Genomic DNA, 9,772 nt, shown 5'->3' with positions numbered 1-9,772 from the left:
TGTAAACTTTGTTTTAGTAAGTAATGAAAAAAAAATCGCAAAATTTTATGTTGGGGTAGAGTGGTTACACAGAAAGTGGCATATATAGCAATTTACTGTGTCATGTTGCTAGTTTTTTGCAACATAACTTTACATGTGTTTCTTCTGTTGATCTCTCAGGTCTACTTAAGGTAAGAGGGCTGTGGGTTCTCACTGATTAATAACTGCTTTCTTTCTCTTCAGATGTAAAAAAGTAGACTGTCTTATATGCACAGATATGTTTTTATTTGAAGGTATTATGTGGAGATGAATGAAAGGTGACTAAAATGTTCAATGGGAACATCTGAGGGAAGTTTTCCAAGAGAAAATTTCTCTTTCAGAAAAGTGCATTAATTTATATTTTGAATGATATATTGAAATCATATATTCACATAACAATCACAGATATTTTGAAAGTACAACAAATGAAATAAAACAGTTTTATGTGGTTTCTCATATATATGCTTCACACATGTAGTATGTTAGATCTGGTTTCTGATCTCACCTATAGGTTATAAGATCTGAGTTAGCTATGAAGTCTTCACTGTGATGTCCCTGCCACTGAAGAGTTTTAAGAACAGATTAGGCCACCATTTGCCGGATTGCCATTGCACTTGTGCATCAATATTTCCTGTTTCAGCTACATCTCTGAGGAGCTAAAAGTTCTCCAGAGATTCTGTAAGATCCCCAAATGGCTTTGGGATTATTTTGTGGTAGTGTTTGCAAATAGCCTAATTTAACAGGTTTCAGAGGTGACTGATTTTCCATGTGGTATTTCCATGTGGAAACAGTTCCAAGTTTCCGTCATTTGAAACAGGAACTAAAAATCAAGTTTTGATGACATCTCAGTCAATCAGAGCAAACTGATTATCATTCTTCAAAAGGAGAATTGAGACAAAGGAGGAGGATCTGTATAGGACACATTTCAGCACTGGCAGGGCATCTCTCTGTAACAAACAACCTTACTACTGTGAGAAACAATCTGCAGCCAATAACACCACAGGCTCAGGCGAGGATCTCAGTGAAGTAGCATTTTTATTTGTGATTGCAATGGCAGGCATCCTGCAAGCAGGAGCGCACAGCAAAAGCATATCATAACCTTATATTCCCTATTAGCCAACACATAATTTCTACCCTGTTTTCTCATTGGCTGAGTAGTACAGGTTCACAAACTACTCAACGCTTATTACTATACTATTTATGTACAATTTTATTTGACCAACCATTATTTTCTCCTTTTTTTTCTCTTTCTTTTTTTTTTTTTTCTCTTTTTCCATCTTCTCTTGTGTTTCCTAATTTCACACTGCTGCCTTGTTTTTCTTAGCTGTCCTCCTTATTTTGGGACAGTGGGACATTCCACTGTCCCCTTATCTGCTTAACATGCTCCCCACTGTTATGCCTGCACAACCACTTTCAAATATGCAAGTGAAGTTTTCCACTGCAAAAGCACAACCTTAATTCTCACAATACCATATTCATTACATAAATATTAAGCTGTGGCAAATTAACCAACTAGCCTGGGATACCAAGATCATTATACTTGTACTGAGCTATCATAGAAATTATGAAGTGGAAAGGGTAATCTTTTGAAGCTTATCACTCACTTTTTTACAGGTAACTGTTCTGTGTGACTGTGTGGCTCCTTTAACACCCATATTTAAGACAGAAAAGAAAATATTGATAGAGATGTCATCTTCCAAATTTTCTTCCCACACATTTTGCTAAGAAAAATTGACATAAGATATCAGTCTCCGGAAGGAAGAACAATCAAGCATTTTTCTGATGGCTAATTCTCTAGAGCATGAAATAAAAAAGAGTGTATTAAATTTTATAAAACTGCCTCTAGTTCTAGACTAGGTAACTGTGAGTTGGAGATAGTGGAGATAGCCCAAGGCAAATCCCCTCTGATCATCAGCAGAGCCCTGATTTAGGCTTCAAGTGCTGCATCTGCAAGGTATCAATAACACCATTGGCCTTGATGTATATCTATAAAATTTTAATTGTGTATTTAAACTGCTAAATAATGATCTGCATAACCTTAAGAAGTAGTATCATCTTAGCTCCCAATGCCATCTTCTATGGGACTGTAAGAGACAGTATGTTTTCCAAGCAACTAAGTTTATTTATTAATTGGAAAACAATTCTGAATTATTTCTTCAATGCAATGATGTGAAATATTTCAGATTATAAATGAGCAATTATAATATCACATCAAATGAATTATAGATTTTAACTGGCAGAGAAATAGATTTTTAATTGGCTATTAAGTATTTCAACAAATAATTTCAAGGAGAGACAAATACTGACAGAAAAAAGTAGGTTTTATTCATTCAACAGCATTCCATATTCAGGTAGTATTTTATTTTTTAAGTAACTATTTAGATAAGAATTAGAGACATAAACTGTATGTTCTGGTTAATTTCTATACTGGCTACAATAAATCAGTTTGTTAAAAATCTTAGTAAAATTTGGCAATTCTGGAATGTAGATAAAAACATAGGAAGAGAAAGCAGCCCTGAGTCCTTTAGTAATCCTGATGTGCACATTCATGATTCAGATTAACACATTTACCTTTTAAATATATTTATACAGTATTTTGTCCAGAAGTTAATTTCTTGGAATAAAGTGAAGAGTAATGTATATTTTTTACATTTTACTAGCACTATATTTGTGATAATAGTAGATACAATAATAGCTAAATCATAGAATTATAGAACGGTTTGAGTTGGAAGGGAGCTTAAAATCATCTAATTCCAAACCCTCTGCAAAGAGCAGGGACACCTTCCACCAGACCAGTTTGCTCAAAGACCCATCCAACATGACCTTTAACACTTCCAAAGATGAGGCATCCACAACTTCTCTAGGCAACCTGTTCTAGTGCATCACTGCCTTCATAGTAAAGAAATTCTTCTTTATATCTAATCTCAATCTAGCTTCTTTTAGTTTAAACCTCCCTTGTCCTATCACTCCGCTCCCTGACAAAGAGTCCCTCCCCAGCTTTCCTGTAGGCCCCCTCTAGGTACTGAAAGGCCTTTATAAGGTCTTCCCATAACCTTCTCTTCTCCAGGCTGAACGCCAACTCTCTCAGCCTCTGTTGATAGGAGAGATGCTTCAGCTTTCTGATCATCTTCATGGCCCTCCTCTGGACCCATTCTAATAGGTCAATGGCTTTCTTATGCTGAGAGCACCAGAGGTAAACACAATATTCCAGGTGGAGTCTCATAAGAGTGGAGCAGAGGAGAAGAATCACTTCCCTTGACTTGGGGCCACACTTCTTTTGATGCATCCCAGGATATGATCAACTTTCTGGGCTGCAAGTGCATATTGCCAGCTCACATTCAGTTTTTCATCCACCAGCACCCCCCAACTCCTGCACAGGGATGCTCTCAATACAGTCATCTCCCAGGCTCTATTTGTGCCTAAGATTGCCCCCAGAACAGGTGCAGGACCTTGCACTTGGCCTTGTTGAACTTCATGACATTGGCATGAACTCACCTCTCAAGCGTGTCAAGCTCCTTCTTGATGGCATCCATTCCCTCTAGTATGTCAACCACACCACTTAGCTTGGTGTCATCTGCAAACTTGCTGAGGATGCACTCAATCCCATTGTTCATGTCACTAACAAAGATGTTAAATAATACTGGTCCCAGTACTGACCCCTGAGGGACACCGCTCGCTCACTGCTGATCTTCACCTAGACATTGAGCTGTTGACTGGAACTCCCTGAGTGTGACCATCTACTGTGATACTGTAAAAAGGTCCTATAGATTTCATTGCAAAGCTCCTACCACCTTCACAGATGTATTCCAAATGTCCTGTAAGAGGTAAAATAATATAGCTAGATCCTTAGGTATACTTAGGTATACATGCAGGACCTCCTGTGCAATTTTCCTTGTCTGTGCAGCTAATGAGTCTGAATTTAGTACTCGAAGTAGATGTATGTTAGATGGACTTGCTGAACTTTTGCACAAATGCAAGTCTTCCTATTCACGTCCTGGACAGTTCCTGTATTGCAACATTAATGCAGCATCTATCTAATAGATGACAATGAAAAACTCTGATTGGGTTGTATAGGCTACTTCTTTGATTTAATCTATATATGTATGCCAAGAAACAATGCCAATAATGTTTTTTAAAATGATATTATCACATACTAAAGATATTTTTTTGAAAAAAAAAAAAAAGCTTAATATTTATTAAAGTGTAATTAGTTCTTCCAAGACATTAGGAAAGCTCACTTGGATGTAGAAGTTTACTTCGGGGGATTTTCATGACCTATCTCACAATTCTCCATAGACAGAGAAATCAGGAGAAAGCTTTGAAAAAGATTGTTATTTGACTCATCAGAGTGAATACACCTGTTATTTGTTACATAGATTCAATCTGTTAAATCCCAGCTGATTCTTTAATGTATGAAGTAACTACAATTAAAAACAATCAAACAATCAAACATTTTTTTCCTCATATATATATATATGTATATATATGTAAGAGAGCTTTTATTTGTATTTGACCACTCTTCAGTGAATAATTATTCCCTTTAGGACTAGATTATAATGGTCTCCATATTGGGTTGCAGCTTTAGGTAACATGAGAAATAGGATAGTGCTGTATACAAACAATTGTTCGCAATATTTCACAGTGTAAGCATACTGCATTTGTGCTATGTAATCTACCTACTTAATCTTTACAAGGTGTTATCATCTTTACAGTTCCTGAAAGTCAGTTATCTAAGAGCTAGCCTCTTCCCTTTGAAACACCATCACAGTAGCTGCAAATGGAGGAGGCTGAGGAATTTCAAGCTGAGTTTATATGGGAAAGATTAACAGAAAGTAGTTTCTACGTGGCAACCTTTATCTATGGAAGTATTGTGAATAATCTACAGATCCTTTCTGACATACTAAATCCCTCAGACATACTAAATTTACCTTGGTTGTTTGAGTAAACCCTTGGTTGAAACAAAGTTTGAAATACATTATTGTAAGTATTTGCCACAGTTGCTTCATTGGTTAATTTAAATTTTATACCCTGTGAGCCTGACCCTGTAAGTATTTTGCCTTATTTTAATTTAATTTATGTAAGTAGTCATGAAGAGTTGATTCCAATTTCTTCTTTTCCAAGTGAAATGACAGTCAAGTACAAGTTCTGGCAAGAAATTATACTTTTAAACACGCTAAAACATATTTTCTAGAAATAGCATGTCTATACAAGGAATATTTTGAATATTTTGGCAAGTGTTGTTGTTGTTTATTATTATTTTATTTTTGTTGTTGGTGGTGGTGGCGGTTTTATTTCTATTTTATTATTTATTTATTTATTTATTTATTTGGCACTAGCAAGTGCATTTTTATCTTTTAAGAGAAGGTAAGAGTCATTTTTTACAGGACAATAAGATTTCAAATACTGCTGAATAGATGCCTAGATAGCAAAAAAAAAAAAAAAAGAAAAAAAATTGTCACCCCTTTGTGAGCTTCTACTACTTCAAAGCAAAAATTTTTCTTCTCACAATCCCTTCCCCCATCTGGTAGGAAAGACCTATTTGGAGGTCGATAAATATCTTCATAGAGAAACCAATGTCCTTTTTAATGGAAAGAAGAAGATGATTCAAACACTGAAGTTCCTTAAGCTTGTTCATTGATTGAAGGTTATATTGTATAGATTGAGTATCTCACATGACCTTAGTTAAGTAAGAGAGTACAGAGAGATGGTTTTCAGCACCAAGCCTATGCCAGAAAAACCTACAAGCAATTTTGCATTCTCAGTCTCTGCATCATCCCAGTTACAGGCTGGGATGACATATAAAGTGACCTCCACTGCTCTTCCCTTTCTCCCTATCTCCTAATTTCCATGAAAAAGAAATCAAGAAGTATATTCTTATGCATGTTCTAGAGCTACCTACCCTGGGCAACCTGGGAACCAGGTCACTATGAGTGCCTCAATATATCATAGATAAATGTGTGAGTGTATTTTTACATTGAAGATAGTCTCTTACGATATTCGGAAAGCACCATTTTAAATTCAGATGTACTACTGTAAAGTAATGAAGTCACCTGTTGTAAATGTCAATCAATATCTATTCCAAGGTTAAACTACAACGAGCAGTTCTGTGATAGGAATTCAAAGCACATAATCAATTCACTTCCATTTTGTTTAGTGCACTTCCCCTTCCCAGTGTCTTCTAAAGGCTGTTTATGAGCCACAGTGGAACTTGATATGGACTTACTGTATAACATAAACTCTATCTAGTTGTCGCCATATGTGTATATTTGTGTGTACTCATGTATACATGTAGAAATACCAAGTGTGGTGTGTGAGGTAAGTAGATCTGTAAGTTTTTATTCCATCACTGGTTGATTTATTGCAAACAATTACTGAAATATTAGTACTAATTAGGAAGCATGCAACACTTCATCCTTTAACTATGCTTCTTTTGCTTTGTTTCTCCTAATTCACCTGTAGGTTAATTCTATGTGGAGATGGCTGATGAGAAAATCAGATGAGGTCAGTCGAGCCAGTTGCTACTTTGATGGATAAGCAGCATGGATTTATCACTCTAGCAACATTAATATCATATATGTATATACGTATACATACATATATAGAAATACAGCTTTGTCTTATTCATTACACCATAAGACAGGTCCTCACACAGATGCATATGTATAAACACACAAAGAGAACTCATGGATCCTTCCTAGGACTTTGAAATGAGTAAGTGCCAGGACCTCAAATGAATTGTGTACATGTTCATGTCATGTAATAATTTGTGAAATGACTGTACAAATTTGCATGGAGCAAATTTGAATTCTGATGACAGAAAAATGCAGCTTTGCTTCAGCAGTGAGTGAACACATCTCTAACTGCCTTTGCTCAGCAGAATTCCTCTCTTTCAGAGGGGGTAAGTGGGATCAGATTCTAACCCATCCTCACTACTACAGTTTAACCAGCTCAGAAGTCTATGCTAAGTAGGCAGTTTCCCTTGATATTATGTGAGTTTTTGTTGCAAGGCCAGGTATACCATCACAATATCCTGGAGCACTTTGTTGGGTGCATGGTACAGTGAGGTGCTGTTAGAATCACACTGATTTCCATAAAAAAAAAAAAATCTCAAGAAACTACTTCTCTGGAAGTCATAATATGACCTAATAATCATCATAATCATAATAATCAATGGCAGAACTAAATTATCACGATACACATATCCCTACATGTAATTGCTTTTCCAAGTGCATCCGCATGTAAGAAATGAGTCCTTTATGAATTTTCAGGGTGACACCATGCACTTGTTTCCCTTGAAAGGACTATAAATTTGCTAAATACACCCATATGAATGAACAACAGATAAAAATGGATTCTTTGAGGTAATCTAGGATTGTGCACCCATTTTCAAATTCTATATCTTGACTTTTTAAATCTTTTTTTTTTTTTTTTTATGTTTACAATAATACTATGAGAGAACATCCACACAGGCCACAAATTACAACAGATGCACACCCAATACTCCCTCTACGCAGTGTGGATACAAGTATAACTCATTGAGGCCACTCAAGGCAGCTGAGGGAGCCGCTAGGACCCGGCAGCCCTCGCGAAGGCGGCTCAGAAGATGCGGGCCGAGCCAGCAGCCCACCTGCCGCACAAAGGCAGCCCCTAGGGAGCACGGCGAACAGGGCGGGCAAACAGGGTGTGGTGTGTCAGTCAGGGCATGGCATGGCATGGCAATTGGCATGGCAGTTGGCGCAGGGAGGGTGGAGGTCCATCGCCTCTCCAGAAACCGGCTCACCTACTGGCTACCTCACAGACAGCAAGCCCAACCATGTTCACCACCAGGTGGCAAGCACTCGCTAAAGCGCTTGCCAAAAAGACTGTGGCAACCCAGACCGAGTGCCTGCCCAAAAATGCGGCTGTTCAGGTCTCTGGCTGAAGGGAGTGCCTGAGCTTGTCGCTGCCAATGGTGTGTGACAGAGATACTGTCTGTGTGAGGTGTGAACAGGTGGAGGATCTGATCAGCCTGGTGGCAGAGATCAAGGAGGAGTTGGAGAGATTAAGAACTATCAGGGAGTGTGAGCAGGAATTAGACCCGTGGAGTCACTCCCTGCCACACCTGAGAGAAAGGTACTGGGGCAACACACCCCAAATAATGGTGGACCCCCTGCGCTGTCACTGTTGGGCGGAGGAAGGGGACCTGAGAGATGGAGAGGAATGGAAACAGGTTCCTGCTTGGTGTCGCAGGTGAGCCACCTCCCTACCTGCCTCGCCTCCCCAGGTGCCCTTAATGCAATAGGTTTGAGGCCCTGGAGCTCAAGGGACAGGTTGGTGATGTTGTGGGGGAAGGTCCACACAGGAGGTTATCTAAGGCAAGGAAGTTGACTCCACGCCTCAAGACTTCCTCCAGAAGGAAAGAAGGGTAATGGTTTTAGGCGACTCCCTTCTGAGAGGAACAGAGGGCCCCATATGCTGGCCGGACCCTACCCACAGGGAAGTCTGCTGCCTACCTGGGACCTGTATCAGGGGCATTACAAGGAAACTTCACCCCTCCAATTGTTACCCATTAGTGATAATTCAGGCTGGCAGTGATGAAATTGCTGAGAGAAGCCTGAAAGCTATCAAAAGGGATTTCAGGGGATTAGGGTGGTTAGTGAATGGATTGGAAGCACAGGTGGTGTTTGCTTCTATCCCTTCAGTGACAGGGAGGGATACCGAGCGGACCTGAAAAGCCCAGATAATAAATAAATGGCTGAGAGGCTGGTGCCATGGCAGGAATTTTGTTTTTTTGACCATGGGGAGGTTTACATGGCACCTGGCCTGATGGCTGCAGATTGGTCCCACCAAGGGGAGAAATGGATCAAAGGGAGAAATGGATCCTAGCCCAGGAGCTGGCAGGGCTCATTGAGAGGGCTTTAAATGAGATACGAAGGGGAAAGGGGATGAAATGAGGCTCAGCAGAGATAAGCCTAGGGGAGCAATGCCAGGGTTAGGGGTAAGGGCAATGGTTCAACTGAAGTGCATCTACACCAGTCCACGCAGCATGGGTAACAAACAGGAGGCAATGGAAGCCGTTGTGCGGCAGGCAAACTATGACCTAGTTGCCATCAATGAAACATGGTGGGACTGCTCCCACAATTGGAGTGCTGCAATGGATGGCTACAGGCTCTTCAGAATGGATAGGCAACAAAGGAGGGGCAGTGGCATGGCTCTCTATATTAGAGAGTGTTTTGATGTTGTTGAGCTCAGGGTTGGGAATGATAAGGTGGAGTCCATATGGATAAGGATCAGGGGGATGGCCAACAAGGTGGACATCCTGGTGGGGGTCTTTTATAGACAGCCAAATCAGGATGAAGAGACAGATGAGGCATTCTATAAGCATCTGGTGGAAGTCGTGCAATCGCCAGCTCTTGTTCTCATGGGGGACCTTAACATCCCAGACATATGCTTGAAATACAATACCGTCCTGAGGAAGCAGTCTAGGAAGTTCCTGGAGTGTGTGGAAGACAGCTTCCTGACTCAGCTGGTTAGTGAGCCTACCTGGGGGGTGCCCCGCTAGACCTGCTGTTCACAAACAGAGAACTGGTGGGAGATGTGGTGGTAGGGAGCTGCCTTGGGCAGAGTGACATGGTAGTTCTCTATTCTTCGTGAAGTCAAGAGGGGGGTCAGTAAAATTGCTACCTTGGACTTATGGGGTGCAGACTTTGAATTGTTCAGGACACTGGTAGGGAGGGTCCCTTGGGAGTCAGTCCTGAAGGGCAGAGGGATCCAG

This window comes from Anser anser (assembly GCF_964211835.1).
Source record: "Anser anser genome assembly, chromosome: 3".
Taxonomy (NCBI): domain Eukaryota; kingdom Metazoa; phylum Chordata; class Aves; order Anseriformes; family Anatidae; genus Anser; species Anser anser.
The sequence above is the reverse complement of the archived record's forward strand: the minus strand, read 5'-3'. Positions refer to the sequence as shown.